A 21,304-nucleotide genomic window follows, 5' to 3' on the forward strand; every position below is an offset into this window, starting at 1 on the left:
ATCTATTTTAGATTTTTACTATTCACATTTTTACCCCTTCGTCTATACTATTTTATATTTTTTATTTTTCAACATTCCTTTTTGTCGTTAACTCGCACATTGCGCCGCGGCCGGTGCATCCCGGCACACTACATACCTTACTCGTGTGGGCGATGGGTCGTAGGTCAGATGCACCAGCCAGCGGCTCTCAATTCCGGATTCTCCTCCTTTTCCATTCATTATTTTTCACATTTTCCATCTCCTCTATTTATCATATTTATTCATTTATATTTTTTTTTCCAATGACAAATTTAACTGATTATAAATATAAATAACTCTACACTTTTTACTTTTCATCATAAAATTTTTCATTTTCACCAACAAATAATATGAATTTCTTGAAAAAAAATAAATTAATTTGTTTTAAATTAAGAAAAAATAAAAGCTAAGATTTAAAACAAAGAAAAGTCTCATTAACCACTAAAAAATAATATTCCATACATCAGGACATTAAACATAATTTTTCCATGCCTAAACCATCTCTCGCAATTTCAATTGGTTTCCAGTGTTTTGCGGCTCGTCTTCTTATATTTTTTTTGTTAATAATATTTTTATGTACATCGAGGATCCTCCGTCACTCTCTCTCCTGTTGTGCCCTCGGTGGCAGCTCACTTGGGGATAATATAAAGTATGGTACTGCCGCAGAAGCAGTTACACTGATTGCCGTGTTTTCAGTCTCGAAAAGAACAACTACTCCTCCCGACAGTGGCCCGTGGGAACCGCGAGCCCGCAAACGCCGCGGACCACGTACGCGATGATGCTGTGTACACTCTGGCGTCTCAGTCTGGTGTACCTGCTCCTTCATAAAGCTCTTATCTTGTGTAAGTGTAATACACAGGAGCCGGAGACGAGCGGTTAGCGTGCCGCGGGTTTCGCCGGTAGAGAAACGAGGGGTTACTCTCAACAAAACTCACAGCCTTATTTCTGATTACTCGCACTGAGCCTTGTAGGTCATATTCTAATTCAAAATATAGGGGATGGTGGAGCAAAGCGGCCCCCCTGAAATTTTGATCAGAAAAAAAAATTTTTTTTTTTCGACTAATTACTATAAATCCGATATGTTTGCGCATTTTTACCCCTACGCATGTCATTTGGGGCAAAATGGACAAGCCCAAAATTTTGAAAAAGTGATTTTTTCATATGTTTATCGTCAAATTAAAAAAAAATTATTATAATTACACATTTCTAGCCCTACGCATAACACCTGAGGCAAAATGGACCAGCCGAAACTTCCGAAAAAATTATTTTTTCATATTTTTCGGCCGTTTCTCTATGTAAGAGGCAAATTTGGTCACTAAAAATTTATAAAAATTAAATTTTTTTTTTAGTTGATAAATTTTTGAAATAAAGTAAAACTATAGAATTGATTTTTTTTTTATTAAATAACAATTAGTAATTAAGGTAATCGAGAGTGAACGATTTATTACGCTTTAAAAAATTTTTTTCAAGTAATATAAAACCAAAAATAGTTGTCAAGAGAAAGAAATACATTCTTAATGATGAAAACAATTTAAAAAAAAAAAAACGAAAAAAAAATTTTTTCATCACTTTTTGTAGAGAGGCCGCTCTGCCCCATAAAAAAAATTTTTTTTTTCAGAATTTTGGCAAAATGTCCATAAATTTGTTCGAAATAGGACAAAAGTAAAGTGATCTTATGGTTGAAAGCCACAAAAAATAATAATTGGCTTAGGGGGGCCGCTCTGCCCCACCCTCCCCTACGTTTATTTTCCTCACCCTGGCAGAAAACCGGAAGTTTGTTGACTGAAATCCGTGCGAACCTTTGACTCGAATCGAATAAAATATTTGCTGCCAGGTTTAAATTAAGTAACCAGTGATTCATACTCTGGCGATCAACAACATCTTGGCTCTCCCATGACGCCTGTTGGCTATACCAGCGGTGACTAATAAACTCAGCTCTTAGGGCGGGTATATACTTACCATACATATATTTATATATGTACAATGTGTATTGGTATATTATATGGGAGGCCGAGTTTCGTAATTCAGTGCTTAAACGCGGTCAACAATGTCTAGTCAAGTATCAGGGACAAGCCTCACCCCTGCTCGTGGGTGATAGTGACAATTATTTATTTTATTTTTATGAAAAAATATTTTTTTTGTCACCCACATAATCTAGATATATCACTGATTTAATTCTATTCTTGCTAAAAAATATATTTCTAGTGTTTTATTTTAAATATTTAGATGCTGAATAAGAAAGGAGGTAAAATGAGCCCGTTAAAATTTTTTTAAAGTCTTGCCTCTTTTTTCCCACACTCGAGCATCCCCAGAGTCTAAGAACAAACAATAACATTTTAATTTGAAGTAAAAAATGTAATTTTATAAACTGTAAACTAAAAGAGAGTTTGAATCAATGATTAAAATATGTGATAGCACATTTTCCATCATCTAACAGGATATTTAGAGGATAATATCAAAAAAGTAAGGATAATAATAATTAATAATATGATAGATCACAAATAAAAAATAAAGATAATTAGCTCGTGAAAATATCATGGAGATGGATCATCATTTTGAGTCATGATAAACCACCGACAAACTCCCGGTAATTGGCTACCCGTTACATAATGTATAGAACGACGATATTATCAATATAAATATATATATATTTTAAAAGCGCGTGAAGGGGGAATCGGTATTAATGTACCAGCGATATTAACGGAGTGATAGGAGCAATAAATAGCATCGTGAAACGCTAAGTAAAGGTCTATCTCTCTCCTGGACTCTAAAGCTCTCCTTGTCTCGTTTATGTATCACAATCTATCTATCTATCTATCTATCTATCTGGTTGCCTTCTTGCCGTGTTGCCGTTTTGCAGAGTCTAGTGGGATATTTAACCCCAGCAACACACAATCTGGCAATAACTACAGCAACTCGAGCGAGACCGTTACCGTTGTATCTATCAATTAAGCGATTTGTTAGAGGGTTGGGTTTTTTATGTTTATATTCATGCGATCCTGGTACAGGAGCATGTGAGCCAGTAGAGTAAGTGGCGAGGATGTTACGTGTTTAAGGGTCTCAAATGTATTTATTTATATAGGAGTAGAGCCAGATATCACGCGTTCGCGAACTCCTCCGCGATCGGATACCATCGGTTCACTAAGATACCAATCGCCCAGCTGTTGAGTCTTGTCGGGTATCACACTCCTGTGTAGTTCAACTTGCTGGATAATTATCCGATCTACTGTACTTTATTGCCTTGGGATTATTTAGTTATTTTATTGCCTTTTTATTTACACTTTATATGATAAATATTAATCCTACTTTGCTTTACATTACTTAGGTTATTTATTTTATTCCCGTAGAAAGTGTATCGATTATATAAATAATTAATTTCTGCTAGGAATTAAATTCATGCTTATAATTAATTTGAAAATAAATTTCCATTTTTCAAATTTTAATCACTACTTCGCGTAGAAAATGGGAGCTGGTTATAAAACCCGACTTACTTCCCCTCACTGAAAAAAAAGTTTTTTTCCTCCCAGGATACAAAATATTTTTATCCGAGTATTTTAATATCCAGTATAAGTTTCTTAATATTAAAAAACTTGTATTTTTCCCCTGAAAATACCTAAGTTTTTTCTAGAGCTAAAACTTAATGCTGCGTTACCATAGCAACCGCAGTAATTATAATTACATCTTAATCACTACATTTTATAGAAATTAAATTTTCCAGTAATTTTATTATAAATCCAACTTTTAAAATTAGTAGTTAATTTAATATTATTAAAAAAAGGCTCGTAGTAAAATAAACATTACTTAAATATGTGTCAACTGAGTGAGGTTAAGTCAGCCATATTTTTTATTTTGGTATTTTGCTGAGAAGGAAACCGAGTTTTTTAGCAATCAGAATACTTATTAGTGTGGGAAAAAAATTTTGGTATTTTAAAAACTAGAATACCAGGTTCTTTACGGGAGGGAAAAATTTTCTAGGTGGAAAAAAACTTTTTTTTCAGTGCTTGCATACTTGAAGAATTTAATAATTATCCAAGAAATTAATTTGATAAATCACTGGGAGAATAAATAAAAAGTGATAATAAATAAATGTCGAAACAATTGGCCGGGAAAAAAGACGAGTCACGCATCATCAGGTAATCGCTTTGTTATCCACCCACTTATTCGATTGTCGTGTGTTATATTACATTAACTCTGGCACAGGGGCGTTAAAAGCTGCTGCATCTTGTCTCTTCCTATTCTATTCTATTCAATTGTCTAGTTTTTACCAATCGGTGGGTGCAAACGTCTCTCCCGGTTATTGAGTAATTGGAACATGGCCTCAATATATATTACACACATATATTCCTTCACTTATTTTCTGTGCCCCTAAATGGCAACACTCACCGAGTTAAACTCTACATATACAGATTCATATAAAACCAAAGGAAGCTCTTACTGCCAGCAGTTGATGGATTTTTTTTTTCGATTACATCTTTCTTTATTTTGTCATAGCCTTTGTTTTAAAACTCACTCTCTTTATCTTCCTCTCGTTCAATGGTATAGAAACACACACACTCACTTGAGGCTGAATAAACTGAGCCGAGAGTATATACATATATATTCATGTATACTCACTTTCGCATTAGGCTTCATTGTCCTCCCACGAGGATTTATGCTAATCCGATTCCCTCAGTTGTCTGACTATGTCGGAAACAAACCAAGGAGTGTCGCCAGGATATTGCTAATAATTTGTCTTTTTCTCACACGAACTCTATTGACACCTGTATTTTCTTATTTATTATTTTAAAAAATTTTTTTTTTACGTCACTGACAATTTAAGAAGTCGATTTCACAGTGATACACTGTAAAAAATCACCGGGGTAAGTCCAAACGGTGTAGGTGTTAAAATTATCGGTGTTAAATTTATCCCCGAAAGCGGTGAGAAAATAAAGCCGCCACCGGTGTAAATATTCTAGACCGGTGTTAAAATAACGCCGCCGCCGGTGTAGATATTCTTTACCGGTGTTAAAATATTTTATTTTGTGAATATTTTTACTTACTCGATCACTATACTTGTTAATAAATTATATTTTTCATAAAGAACTGACATTTTTTGTGTTTTATAATCTTTAAAGTTACACAGAAACAAAGGATTTCTTAGTGCAAGAAATTTTTATTTGGCCCAAAAGAATTTTCACTTGCTTCAAGAAATTTTTTGAATTATAAATTGAAAACTTAAAATTTCTTGGAGCGGGAATAAATTTTTTTAGAGCAAGAAAAAATTTCTTGAACCGAGAAATTTTTTCTTGTTTCAAGAAAATTTTTGTTTTCAATTTATAATAAAAAAATTTCTCGCGCCAAGAAATTATTTTTTTCTGTGTAATACTCCCAGCGGACGCAATTTACCCCGCTTTTACACCGGCATTACTCCGCTTTTACATCTGTTACCCCGCTTTTACACCGGCATTACTCCGCTTTTACACCTGTTACCCCGCTTTTACACCGGCATTACTCCGCTTTTACACCTGTTACCCTGTTTTTACACCGGTATTACTCCGCTTTTACGCCGGTTATCCCGCTTTTACATCGATTTTACTCCGCTTTTACAACGGTTACCCCGATTTGACACCGGTATTTATAACACCGGTGTATTACTCCTCCTACACCGGTGTAATTTCATTTTTACACCGGGTGGAGTTAAAACGAGTCCATTTTTAACACCGCTCTTTTTACAGTGTATGACCAGTATAGTATTTCGTCAATGAGAAAATTTATTATTAAAAATTCAGTAATTTATCATTTATAATTAAAATCTAAAATTGACACAAATCGAAAATTTTTGAATTCTTATAAATATTAATTAAGACCTATGCCCGTCTGCTTAGATAAAAATAATTACTCAACAATATTTTTTTTAACCTTTTATAAAAATTTCTAATTTTACGACACTGAAAAATAATCAATACGTAACATCGAAATTAATTGAAATCACCCGACGACTTTTAAATCTAAATAATGCAATTAAGAATATCTTAGCTCAATAAAAATTAAAATAAAAGTTACTCTAAATGATTGTCCCTTTCTCACGACCTCAAAATTCTTAATAGGTCACACTAATGACCGAAATGGTAATAAATAAAAAAAAAAAATTTTTAAAAGTACCTTAGGATTTAAAGTGAATGCCGAAGAGGCTTCACATCATAAACTTTACTATACATTTATATTTAAACTTTTTCCATCATCAAGGTTACAAAATAACATTAACGACACACTGATGCTCCCAAGTTCACAGGGCGTATCATCCTTTCTCTTCATCTATAATTAGGTCGTTCTGTTTTATTTATACATTTACAAATTTTCTTTAAATCATCGGCGTTTACTTTCATTTGTACGCCGCTCATTGACACAACCAATAATTTAAATATTTAAATGATAAATAATAAAGTTTCTCCTGCCACTTGTGTTTTCATTTTCGGTGATAACTTTTTGTTAAAATAAATATTCAAATCGTCTCGACTTATCATGCCGTGAAGAATTTGTAAGCTCAGCAAAGATGTCAATCACCGTGATGTTGCTTGGAGGTTACACGTATTGGGCGCATCATCGGCATCCCAACTTATATGTGTATATGTTTATATATATGAAGACGAACTACTTATTCAGAAGATTTATATCTGACACTTGGGTTTCGCGCAGGGGTAACTCAATTTGTAGTTACAAACGAGGATAATATGATAATGGGTTACTCCAAGTGCTCTTTCAGTTTTCAAAGAGCTCGAAACGAGCCACCCACCTGTGCGCTGTCATTTATTAACGTCTGTCAATGATGATCCTGCGTCAATGCATCAGCAGGCTATTCGTGTTTTGTATTTCCAACACATCACTCTTGGGGTTCTTGTACACCAGTTTTATTTTTTTTTTATTACATACCAATTATTTTAATTTTTTTTTATCACTTCAATTAATTTTAAATTTGATTATTATATTTATTTAAGTAGGAGAAGGTCAATAATAAAAAATTTTCGTCATTTTTGGGCAAAATGGGGCTTCTTAAACAAATTCTATTTTATCAATTAATAATAATTAAATTTTTGTGTAATTCAAAAAACATTACAAAAAGTAGTTTCATAAATAATTAAGTATTGAATTTATCGTTGTACTTAATGACTAATAGACTTAATTTAAACCGTCAAAAATGACGAATGATTAATGAGAAAAAATAACCAGTTCAAAGTACAGATATGTCGGTTAAAATGTTATAATTACATGTCTATTGGGTGCCGAATAATTTCCTGTCTCTTTTGTTAAATAAATACCTCTTTCGTTCTCCCATTCTCTGTCTCTTTTTTTTATGGTATGATACTTTTTATCGTTCATTCAATACTATCTGGCATTTTGGCCACCGCAAATTACAAGACGTCCGACACCGACCGCGTCGCGATTGACGGCCGGATTGTTAAAAACAATCGATAGATCCATCGATCAGCCCGAGCTATCGATCATTGATCGAGGACGTCGAGCCAAAAATTTTTAAACTTTTTTTTTGTTAATTTAAAAAAATAAAGGGAGAGATTAAGGGGAAAAAAGGTATTGTGTAGCAGGTAGATAAAACGTATTGCCTAACGAGGTCGTGATTATCGGAATAATGGGCAGACTAAAAAATAAAAATAATCATTATAAATTTCTTATATCGGCTGAAATAATTTTTTTTCTTTTGTTATCCAAATGAAATATAATCATTTTTACTTTTAACTTATTCTCAACGTCTATCAATCTTCATACCGATTTATTATAATAACAATAATAATAAAGAGTCGAGTATGTGGAGATCTGGATGAGAAAACATTTGTAATGAACGCGTTTCAGTAAAAAATAAATAAAAGGCAGATGATAATCAAACAGAAATCTATTTAACGATTTATGCTTCGTAGCAAGGGCAATAATCGAGCCCTGACAAGGATCGATGTCGATCCTCGGCAATCGATAGGGGGTCACTGGTTTCATTAAACAAAAAGTATATTTTTTCATACCGTAATGCGCAAGTGATATTATAACACGGAGTATTATGGTCTTTAGTCATGAGAGAGCTGAATTTAAAGCAAAGGTGGATCGGGGCGTGGAGAACGAGAAACTCTGCAGGTTATGTGTTGTACCGTACACCAGGCACCGGAGCAGATATATTATAAATGTAATGTGTATAACCCCTTATGCGCGAGCTATGGAGACCTGGACCACTGGCTGTGCACAATTAGGCCTCGGTGTGGAACGAATTCATCTTCGTTTAATACGTTTCAGACTTATGGACTTTACTATGGTTAAGTATAAATGTATATGGGGTTCTGCTGGAGATCGATTATCAATCATGCCACCTTTGATTATTGTGCATCTGAGTCATGGATATTGTTTTTATCATTTTTTTTACACCCCAGTAAGGTAAATATTTAATAATTCTTCGAGTCCTTCGTTTATTTTATTTTTAAATCTTGAGCTTAGAAAAATTTCTCAACACGGAAAAAAATAAACTATATAGGGGAGGGAGGGGCAAAAGGGGGTACTTAAGGAAATACCAAGTTTTCGAGGACTCAAATACGCTAAATCTTTTTTTTTTTTAATGACATTCAAAGTAAATAGAAGAAATTTTCAGTTACCGTTGAAAAAAAAAATTTTTCATTTCTGCGGGCAAAGTGGGGTATCCCCTAAAAAAGGTAAAAAAAAAATTCTGGATTTCAAACGAATTTGATTAAGTTGATTTTTTTTTTGTAAGTAATTTACATGAAGAAAAATGATATTTTACATGTTTATTGGATACAAAAGAAGAAAAAAAATTTTTAATAGTTTTTATCATAAAATAAACGTCATTAATATTTTTCAACTGACAATTGATTTTTGAAAAAGTTTACCGAAAAAAATTCAAAGTAACGCTTAATTAAATTTACAGAAGTAATTTTGGAATGTTTAAAAACCATTTAAAATATTAAATTTTTTATCAAAATTTGGAGGTACCCCGTTTTGCCCTCCCTACCCCCTTTTGCCCCTCCCTCCCCTAAATTGAGAATGACAAGTAAAAAAATGACAAAGTGATCAGTAAATACCATCATTCTAAATAGTAATTTTTTCATGTATGATTAAAACGTGAATAATTATGATCCTGAAGTTAGCAGATAATTAAAAATTTTCGGATTTCTTTTTTAACAAATCAATCAGAAAAAAAATAAAAATAAAAATATGCACATGTAGAAAATTTAAAAATCTACAGGTGCAATTTTTTCAAATATTTTTTTTTAATGTTTTATCGTCTAAGAAAAAATCCAAAAATTATTAGACGTCTGCTAACTTCAGTATCATGAATAATTACAGGATAAGTATGAAAATTTATTGTCTATGTAAAAAAAATTACTATTTGAACTTTAAAAATCGTAACTGATACTTAGAAAATTGATGACACGTATTATAAAATTTACTATTTGAATGTTAAAATTCCCCATATTGACAACCGGGTTCCGGGTTATAATTTCAAATAGTAATTTTTAAAGTTTATTTTTTTCTGTGAATTTAAATTTATGCCGATACGTTTGTCGGCTAGAAAAAAAAATACTCTACATATAAATAATAAATCTAGTTAAGTGTTCGTAACTCGGTTTGAATAATAAATCGTTCAATTACAAGGAAAAATTTCTCGTAAAAAAATAAAACTCCTTATCATCAACTCGTATATATACAAAGTGCATCACAATTAATTTATTCATCGACCCGTGTCGCTTTCGCTTGCACACAGTTAACTCACCCGTTAGATTTTAGTTTCACGACGTCAAGTGAATGTAAGTAAATATATTTGCGTAAGTAAACGAAACTCGCATCATTTAACTCGTCTATTGCCTATATCTACGCTTACCCACATTACATATGTGTATAAATATATCCACTGCACACACGCATACCTCGGGAGGAAAAAAGTTTTAACGATAAAAAAATTATGCCGTAAATCACAATAATATCCTAAAAACTTTATTCTGAAAAATAAAACTCACTGCTGCAGTATATATATTCCTATAAAAATAATTTCTATTCATATTGTAAACACATAATTTATCGTTTACGTTGACTTAACTCACCTCTACACAATACTAAACACAACACAGACACTCATCATCCTCCATAAACAGTAAACACCAACATAAAAGTTAATACTACCAAGTTGCTGCTGCCTCAACAGAACAACGATTATTGCGAAAGTTTTAATAAACTAATCGACGCATCTTCACGTCATGTTAAACTTAAACTATTTCACAATATATATATTTGTACGTAGCTTACACATGTCAAAGATCATATTTTCCATATTTACGTAAATATTATTATATTTCCATTATTATTCATATTTACCATCATTATTATCATTCTTTTCAATTCATTTTTCATTTAAATCAATTACAAAAAAATTGTAATTTATAAATTTATTTATTACCGAAAAAAATTATTTTTATTTTGATCGATGATATCTCAGTAATTGTTGGAGATAAATAAATGTCATAGGTGGTTTTTGAAGAGGTAATTTCATTTCCAACAACTTTTGTATCAATAAAAAATTATGTAAAACCGGTAGTTTAGCAGATAAATAATATTTAATGTTTGAAAAAAAATTAATTGTTAAAAAAGGTTTTTTTTTTTTCAACGCGGCTTCAACTTTTAAATAATCAATTTTACGCGAATTTTTATGGGACCAAAGTTGTAGGAAATTGAATTACCTTTTTGAAAACTAGCTATGAAGGTTGTTAGATATTACTAGTCAAAGTTAGATATAATAATAAAATATTGAAGCTGAAGTTGTCATTATTTTTAAATTTAAAATCGTGATCTGAAATAAAAGAAATGAATAAAACCGGAAATAAACTAAAAAGACCTAATCGTAATAACAATTTAAACGTTTTGCCGACTGGAACAAAGACTCCTCTAAAAAAAAAACAAGACAGCAATAATAAAGATAAGAAAAAAAAGTACGAGACCTAAAACTAATATCGAGCGAAACCCGCAATTGCGGTCTCGCGGACTCGGCCTCGCTACTGTGCTCAGCCCTCCTATCCGCTCTGGCAACCTCCTAAAAACGCGGTCCCTCGCCCCTCATCAACCCCACAGAGTGACTGCCGATCGAGCTGAGTTCGTAACCTCGCGGCACCTACTCGTGCCGACTCGCGGAAGGCTTCGAACAATTTCGCGGTCGGCAGGACTAATTTTGAATGCCATTAGTTAGCACACGCCGACTGCTGTGCATACTACTGCAGACAGAATAACCATAATAAATAATAATAACAACAAAATAAAGAAACCAACTGAAATGATACGGAATTATTTTATTCACCCTCCTCTGCACTTTCTTTTTCTATCTCACCGAGGATTTTATCCCGAGCCCCGAGCCTCACTCACTCAGTTGATTCTTATTCTTATCCACCGGTTGTTTATTACCCGCGTATCTTAATATTTTTATTATTATGTCTTTGTCTGACGCATATTGGCTTGTGCCTTTAATATACTTTTATTCCCCACCCCACCCATTACGCTACAGTGGCAGTGGCAGTACACAATTTTAGATTGCCGGCTCCTGTTCACGTTTTAGTTGCTCTGTTGATTCTACTCGATCGTCTTGAGGGTCTTGAGTAACCTGCTACTACACCAGCCGCAGAAGAACACGTTCAACGTTAAAAAGAGGATGAGGATGAGGATGAGGATGAGTTTATGCCACCGGCTGAGTACCCGAGCTAACCCATGAGTTTATAACAGCATCGGCAGCTACTGTACTCTTCTATATCTTTACCTCTACCTCTATCCCACTTTATGTTACCTGCATTATGATGATCCAGACGCCAATGCATTATATATCAGAGCTTGGTTACACGAGTGGCGCCATCACTTCTACCCTGGCCACCCTCGGCTCGTGATTGAATCGCCGCGAATAACACGAATAAAAATCCCTATTCTATTATCTACATTGTCTGCTCACCAGCCTTCAATACACATAAAATCCATCCAATTTTCTCGCTCTCCAGTCATTATCGGTAATAAAATTGATTAATATTTAACTTTTTAATTTTTCTTCCCACTAAATATTCACTGTAAAAAGAGCGGTGTTAAAAATGGACTCATTTTAACTCCGCCCGGTGTTAAAATGAAATTACACCGGTGTAGGAGGAGTAATACACCGGTGTTAAAACTGCCGGTGTTAAAGCGGGGTAACCGGAGTAAAAGCGGAGTAATACCGGTGTAAAAGCGGAGTGATACCGGTGTAAAAGCGGGGTAAATTTCATCCGCTTGGAGTATTAACTTTAAAGATTGTAAAACACAAAAAATGTCAGTTCTTTATGAAAATTAATAAAAAATATCATTTTCTAAGAAGTATAGTGATCGAGTAAGTAAAAATATTTACAAAGTAAAATATTTTAACACCGGTAAAGAATATCTACACCGGCGGCGGCGTTATTTTAACACCGGTCTAGAATATTTACACCGTCAGCGGCGTTATTTTAACACCAGAGATTTTTTTTAACACCGGTACAGAACATTTACACCGGTGGCGGCGTTATTTTCACACCGCTTTCGGTGTTGAAATTTAACACCGCTGATTTTAACACCTACACCGTTTGGACTTACCCTGGTGATTTTTTACAATGTACACTGTAAAAAGAGCGGTGTTAAAAATGGACTCATTTTAACTCTGTCCGGTGTTAAAATGAAATCACACCGGTGTAGGAGGAGTAATACACCGGTGTTAAAAATACCAGTGTTAAAGCGGGGTAAATTTCATCCGCTTGGAGTATTAACTTTAACGATTATAAAACACAAAAAATGTCAGTTCTTTATGAAAATTAATAAAAAATATCATTTTCTAACAAGTATAGTGATCGAGTAAGTACAAATATTCACAAAGTAAACTATTTTAACACCGGTAATGAATATCTAAACCGGCGGCGGCGTTATTTTAACACCGGTCTAGAATATTTACACCGGCGCGGCGTTATTTTAACACCGGTACAGGATATTTACACCGGTGGCGGCGTTATTTTCACACCGCTTTCAGGGGTAAATTTAACACCGATAATTTTAACACCTACACCGTTTGGACTTACCCCGGTGATTTTTTACAGTGTTTTAATTATTCAGCAAAAGTAAAAAAAAACATCCGAGTGTTTCCCTCTTTGTTTATTTATTTAATACATTTGTCCAAGTATCACGTATTTGTGCTTTGATGTACCGCACAAGCTTATGCACCGCGGATATGATGCATTATAATGCGTGCCCACTACCCGGATTTACTGGCAGAGTATACAGAGTATAGACTACAGAGAAACAAGAATTATCCCACGGGGTTCGCGGGGCTTTCGGGGGTACATTTGTACCATCATTCGATAATCAAATGTACGCACTATTATTATTGCTATTGTTATTTACATTTTATGTGTACGTTTGTTTGTACTACTGTGTACTAACACTAAACCACAAGCTCAATAATCGAAATATTATATTATGTGAATAGAAAGGCTCATTTTGTCTGTCTGTTGAGCATCGGTATTACGTAAAACTTTTATTTTTACTTAAAAATTAAAATTTTTAAATGAACAATTTTTTTTTCTGTTTTTTTCAGTAGCCGTAGCAAAAAATTCTGTAGATTATGGTGGGGATTTTGTTTCTTTATTAATATTTTGTATTGTATGGAGATATAAAAACGCGGATCGGCGAGTAACAAACAAAAGTGTAGGAGCTCCTGAGTTACGCGTATAATACATTACTTTTTATTTTTTATTTCATAAATTATTTTTTGTTTATTTATTATCTTTTTGGCCTGTTTCTTTTTATTTTTTTTACATTTATTCTGTTGTATCTCCAGCAACTAAGACTGTTTCGAGTAGTGCCCGGGGGGTGGAGAGAAGGGAGATGTTACGTGGCCTGTAATTTGCGCGGTCAAGCCCGCGGGATCTCATCGCGATTCCTTTATGTTCGTTACGACTAACTTTTTTGCTCCAATGATATTCTCGATTAAATTTAAACAAAATTTCTCAGTTAAATAATATTCAGATCATTAAATTTAACTTTTAAATTTAATCCCGGTACCACCACTCACTCTCTAAAACTAAATAAGTGAAAATTTCACTAATTGAAATAGTGATCTTAAAATTCACTACAAAATTAGTGATTTTGAATTAGATTCACTAATTCATTAGTGATTCCCCGGATTCTACAATGATTACTAGTGGCGCCTCGCTTAAGGACTTTTTATTCTATCGTTGAATTATCAAATTCAGGGCAAAATTAATTACGATAATTTTTAAATACAACTGAACAGTATTAATTAAAGTAAGTTAATTAAATAAAACCTAATTTAGTTGCTAAATAATACATCTTGTTATTTTTTAATAGCTTTATATTTTTACTCCAACTTTTTTTACCGAACCTGAATCAAAGCCATCATTGACAATAGATTCAGGTTATGAGTTATAATTATGATATAAATATTTACCGTATGAAAGTAATTTTAATTGTTAATTTAGTCGATCAAGTTGCTAAAAAAATTTTATAATCAATTACAAATAATAATCATAATAATAATAATATTTTGATACAATATTATTAGCAAGGATACAATATTTTTCCAAATAAATCCTCGTCAACAAGTGAATTAGTACATTTTTGACTAATTCAATCAGTGAAATTTTCACTAATTCTATATGTTGTTTTTTTTACTAATTCAAAAAGTGAATAGTCACTAATTCATAGTCGTATACTTTGGACAATTTAGATTAGTGAATATTCACAAGTAATTAGTGGTTTTTCACTAATTTAGTTTTAGAGAGCAGTGATATAATTTCTTTTCTGTGAGCTAAATTTCAAATTAACCGATACGAGTGTTGGCGCTAGAAAATAACTTGGCATCGAGTCAGTTGGAATAGGACTCGATAAATGTTAAGTAAAGCACGCCGCGTTTTTTTTTTATTTCCCACGCGCATTACTGACGATCGGTAGCAGGACTTTTATTTGTAACCGATTGCCCGAGAGATTCGACTGTGGACGTGTCGAGTAATTAGAAATTTTAGGTTGGTCAATTTCGTTCCGTGATGTTAAGTCAGACACCAACTTGTAACTGTGTTGAAAATAATTAATAATGTCGGGATGTTATGTGATGTCTATACGAATGTAATATGGCCGTAGCTCATCACTTGATCACTCACTCGAATTACTTTTAAGTCGAACCTTTTATTTGTGGATGGATTTTTATTTAGGATCTCGACTTTCCCAGCTTGATTGACCTCGGTCATTTATCATCGCTGGTACATTTCTTAAGTTTCAACATCAATGAGCATGATAAATATTTTATTGAAAATTCATATCAAACAAAAAATATTTTTTTTAATTATCGATATTTGAATTTAATAAGCGGGATTGTGATTTATGGGCCGTATTTATCTTACTCGAATTGTTGATACAAGAAATCAATATAAAACAACACAATACAAAAATTTTCAAAACAAATGTTTCTTTAATTTTGTGCAATTAATCAAAAATTATTTTCAAAGAGTCTCCAGGAAAAAAAAATTTGTTTGTTTGACATTGCGTTAAAATCGGGAAATTTAATCAGAGATATTGTAGGACATATTTTATTGAATGATTCCTTTTATGAATTAAAAAAGTGAAAAAGAATCGGCATGGGGACACTGAAGAAATAAATGAAATTATTGAGACAAAATAAATGATTTATTAAAAAGATGGATTAGATAACATTGTGAGGACATAAAATATCTGGCGGTTATCTTGTTTAATCGAATATTCATAAAATATGTATTTAAAATCTGTGTATAAACTTATTTAGCTAAAACGATCGATGTGCATTTATTTGAATGAGGAAAAGAAAATAGACAATGGCGCGATAATTCCTGGAACTTTTCCCAAGTATTTACGAGCATATATATCGTACTGAAGAAGTTACAAGAAGCACGTTCTGCCGTTCCTACATACACTACATACATTTCTGCATCATTGTGGGGATCGTAGACCGTAGACCGTAGACTGTTAACTGCGGCCTGAAATAGTATATGTGCCGCACACATGACACCGGTCTCTGCTTCTCAGTGTCTTCTCTACTTAACTTGTAGCATCGCTTTCAATGTAGATTCAATGGGAATAATATTTTGTTCTATGGGATATGTACACCAGAGGCGCGTCGTCTATGAAAATGCCTACTGTTGAATCGTGTTCTCGTTCTTGTTCTCGTTCTTGTTCTTGTTCTTGTTCATTTTTCTCGTTGTTTTGTTTTTGCTGATGCTGAAGCCGTATTTTTACTGAAACCCCGCACCGAGAGAGAAAGGAATTACAAAATAAATAAACGGAATCACACATTACTGTTATCAACATCAACGGTATCCATTTCACCGGTTAGCTGGCGAGAATCTGCCGCAGACTGGATAATATTAATGAAGGACGAAAAGGACTCGCCGGTGGTCTCGGGTTAAACGAACACGAAAAAGTAACGCGTTGACTTGATTAATTGTCTCTGGACAAAAATTTGTATTGTAGGGCACTTTTTTTGTTTTTTTTTACGCTGGCCAAACAAAGGACTGGCAGATCGAGTCCGTATCATGGGTCCATAGAAGAGCCCAGTGGAGGAGGAGATGGAGGTGAAAAGGGAGACAGGAGTGGCTTTCAACGTACGTGTCGTTCGGTGTAGACGAGTGGCAGGCGTGGGTGAGCCCACAGACAGAACCCATTACTTAGTGAGCTATTAAAAGATCTTTCTCGTGTATCAATATTGAGATTATTCATTGGCCTCATGTAATACGAGATATCGAAATTATGCTGGAAGATATTTTCTCAGTAATATTACTATACATATATAAATATACCATGACTCTTAAATTTTTGAACATGTTTGTTTTAATAATTATTTCCGCGTCTTCCCGAGTCGAAATTTAGAGCCTATATAGGTCCCTCTAGTCCTAAATAGATCCGATTTAGAGCCCTGTAGTCCTGTAGCTCCGACTTTGAACCCGGAGGTCCTAACATTCACTGAGAGGTCTGATTTTGAGCCTTCAAGTCCGACAATATTAGTCCCGTAATAAATTTCGATTCATTATAATTGAATAATTTATGATGATTATTATTACAATAAACCAGGGCTTACAGGCCCTAAATCGGACCTAATTTTAATTTTCATCAGGTCCTAGATTGAGCCCGCAAGTGCCGAAAACAGAAATTTGTAGCACCTCAAGGACCAAAATCGGACCTAATTTAACATAGAAACAGACTCTATTTAGAGCCTCCAAGTCCGAAATAGGTCCGACTTTAGAAGGCTCTAAATTTCGACTCGGGTTAAATTTCCGCTGTTGAAATTTCATTCAAGTATTCGATAAATCCATAGACGGTTTGATTTCAAATAGTTGAAATAGTATGAGCGATTTTGAAGTTGGCTGGCTTGTGAATTCACGAGTCGTGATCTGCGGTGGCTGCAGTGGCCCGTAGGGGCTTCCGCTTGGCGCCAAGTCGGTATTTACAGCTCTGTCATTACCATGTGCGCGCCCGTGGTTTGCTCACGCACGATCATACACACACGGGAAAGTGCACTATCGCGTCTTATATATAGCTCACATCATACACTACACATGTGTACCACTACACCGTAGATAAATACCGGCCAAGTATATATGCGTGAGCACGTGCACGCGCAACTATAAACGCGTGGGAGTCGACGACGAGGTGTCTCGCTCTCCACGATCCATTGTCCAATATAATAGCTCTGCACGCGCGAGAAAATTTACTTCCTGACCCCTATCCCCTGCAGACTCTTCCGATCCAAACTTTCTCACCGAAAAACCTCTCGATTTTAAAAATAAACATGAATCGAGATTTGCGCAACTCTCGACGTGGCTAATGTGCAACACAAGCAGTCATTTGTATCTATTTTTTTCCCTCTACAATGTACTGGATTTTGAAAAGTAAAAAAATGATAATATAATGAAGGCAAGTGAGTACTTACAGAGTAAGTAAAGCAGCGATTAAAGTCTCCGCAAATGCCCTACGGAGTTGTTTCCACAGAACACTACTTAATGCATGCTGTTAACTCGAAAGGAGAATAAAAGAGACGGCGAGTGGATAAGAGGAGACGGACAAAATAAGTTAAGTAGTGAGTAGTGAGTAGTGAGCAAAGGAAGCTGAGTTAACTTAAGTTAAGTTGAGTCAAGCCAGTGCAATAAGACTTTGCACGACTAGTCATAAAATTCCACACGATAGTTTAATTTGCAGTTTGTACTTTGTAGGGTCATCTTAAATTTTTTTCTCCTTCCCCATCATACTCCTGCTGCTCTACTCTGATAACTCTAATTAATGTCTATTATTTTAAAAATAAATCACTATGATTAATCATTAGAGCAAACATAACGTATCACTAATTATTGCTTTATTAATTTTAAAAAACATATTCTAATACTTGTAGAAAATTTCTTTTATTTTTTTTTTTAGTTTCTTTAAATAAATGAATAAATTTAATTATTATTGCAAGTACTCGTACACAGTTGAGATATAATAATAGTTCATTTATTATTTACAAGTTAGCTAACGTGACTTGTCCGTTAACTTATCGTTGCTGGTGGATATCGTGCAACGCGTGGGCCACTTATTATATATTATCGTAAAGTTTATCCCACGATAAATCGATATATCGCTTTTAAAAGTCTTTATCAACAGAATCACCTTATAATCTCATCATTATCATAACTATTACCATTATTGGTACTCCTATCATTATTTTGTCCTGGTCATTGTCGCACGTGAGTCCAAGCTATCCATCATCGAGCCCAGCAAAATAATTCCACACGCAGCCCAAGTTATTGTTATTAAAAATTATATTAAAAAAAAAATTGCTTCAGACTTTCACAATGAGCTGACAAAATTAAAAACCTCGAGATAAATGTCAAAAAACAACAACGGAAATAATATTGATCAGTATTTTATAATCACTATTTATTATTAATTATATTTAATATTTTTTGCCAGTTGTCATGATATTTTTATTTATTTAGCAACACAAAATTTTAATACACTAATAAAACATGTAATTTAACTTAGCCCCTGATGAAAAAAAATATAAATTTATTCAGTGAGTTAAAATATAAATTTTATTACTCATAAAAAGTAGCCTGATTGATTTTTATTAATCGCTGTGAATTATTAATTGTTGTTATTAATTATTAAATTTAATTTTAAATAACTTGTGTCGTAAACATATGTTGAGTAACATCACGGCCGGTGAGATGAGGAAAAAAAATTTTTTTTTTATTGTATAATTCTAAAAATGTGTAATCTAGATACATTTGGATGTATACATATATATAATATATAAATATAACTATAAAGGTGGTGCGAGAAGATCATGAGGTGAAAGAGAGTGGGCGAATGTTGGCGAGTCCAATCAGGAATTCGGCCCGGATCTTAAACTCCTCGAGGGTCGAAGAAGGAGAAAAGAGAAAGAGAAAAGACGAGTTGGTGTAGTGTATTAACGATGAGCTAGCGAACAACTATAATACTCATCTTCTCATATATGTATATATAAATATAAATACATGTGTGTGTTTAATTTGTATATGTATATATATAATATATATATAAAAGAGAGAAGACTATTCGAATGCGGGTCCACCCCTCTTAGCTCTCCGCTTCTTAGCTCCACTCGGTACATAAACTCGGACGCGTAAAAGGTCACCCGAGGAAAGGCCTTCTCTCGCGCGTTTTATTATATATATATAAATATATATAGATAGTCAGCCGTGCCGCGCGCGCGTCAGCTGCCATTTCTGGCAAATAGAATCCCATCGAGCGTAGGGCAACGATGTTGCATCGAGAACCGCTCAAGCGGTCTGTCGCCACGAGAAATCGACTTTCCATGAGTTGATACGTCCCTCGAGCGAACCCGCGCAGTTTCTCCATCCTATGCAATTCTAGGAACGATTTTAAAATCACTCACATTTAAATATCCACATTTTTAAAATCAACCCTTAAACCCGAGTCGAAAAATAATTCCGGATTTTGGCCTCAATAGTGGATTTTGGACTCATTTAGGTCTCATTCGGCAGTTTTCGTCGGATAAGTCTCAAGTAAACCTCAACAGCTTAACTAATTGGTTGTCTCATATTGCCCTCAACGTGAATATCATTATATGAGGACAAAATCCGTTCAAAATTGGGACTTGGAAATAATTTTAGCTTTATTTATTATTTAAGGCAAAATGAGTTTTAACTGGGACTTAGAAAAAATTAGGTTTCATTTGTAGATGAGAATAAACTGTTAAAATTCTCGACTTAGTAAACTTTTGCTTTTCTCCGAAAAGATTGGCCACATGTGCAGGAATATGATACTTATATTTTTTTTTTTTTTAAATAGAGTTTAAGACAGAAAACTATTAAACCTTAAAGAAATCGATAAGAAATATATACACAGAAAAAAAGAATTTCTTGGTGCAAGAAATATTTTGTATTATGAATTGAAGACAAAAATTTTTCTTGGCTCAAGAATTTTTTTCTCGCCTAAAAAATTTTTTTCTTGTTCCAAGAAAATTTTATCTTACTCCAAGAAAAGTTTTGTTTTCACTTGATGATAAAAAAAATTTCTTAGTTCAAGTAAAAATTTTCTTAGAACAAGAAAAAATTTTTTGCGCCAAGAAATCCTTTTTTTCTGTGTACATGAGGTTAACCTCATGTACGCCTAAATGGGACAAAAGTCGCACAAAATGAGACTTACCTCATCTCAGATTTATATGAATTTTAAATGGTGAGGACAAACTGAGACAAACCTCAAAATCTTTCATTTGAGGTCTAAAACCGGAATTATTTTTCGACTCGGGAATTATCAGTGGCGTGATTTAGATCTCAATACATTCTTCCCGTTTCGATTTACGTACACAGTGTAAATATATCGATATATATAGTCAGTACAGGTATAGAAAGATAAAGTAAATGTAGTCGCGCCCAGTCATTCATTCTCATGGCGAGGAAAGAACAATCGAGTCGATTCGCGCGAGCGCGTAAGTTGGGCGTGTTCAAGAGCGACCGAGAGATGGCTCGATACATTTTCTTTCTCGTGAGTTGTACGGTGTCCCACAACGAGATTAACCTATACAATAACCAATACATGCTGTACAGTATGTTGATACAAGGCTCATAAATGTGAGTAAGTGTAACAATGTTTAAGAGAACGGGAGAGTGATCTCGTTCGGGTGAGAATGCCGTGAGCGTTAGATGCATGTATATCGTGTAATAATGCATATTATACTGACTTC

General features: G+C 33.8%; 1 protein-coding gene across 3 annotated transcripts in view; it reads right to left on the reverse strand.

Moving 5' to 3' along the window:
• Positions 1-21,304, reverse strand: part of LOC130670714 (myrosinase 1-like) — an 89,527-nt gene that overhangs the window by 11,044 nt on the left and 57,179 nt on the right. Inside the window, exon 1 of one of the 3 annotated variants that reach the window (XM_057474148.1) lies at positions 10,110-10,126. The exons of the other annotated variants lie outside the window; for them this stretch is intronic. The gene's annotated coding sequence lies outside the window, so the exon portion shown is untranslated. Of the gene's footprint in view, positions 1-10,109; positions 10,127-21,304 lie in introns of those variants that run through there. 3 annotated transcript variants of the gene reach the window in all.

Source organism: Microplitis mediator, chromosome 7, assembly GCF_029852145.1.
Source record: "Microplitis mediator isolate UGA2020A chromosome 7, iyMicMedi2.1, whole genome shotgun sequence".
Taxonomy (NCBI): Eukaryota; Metazoa; Arthropoda; class Insecta; order Hymenoptera; family Braconidae; genus Microplitis; species Microplitis mediator.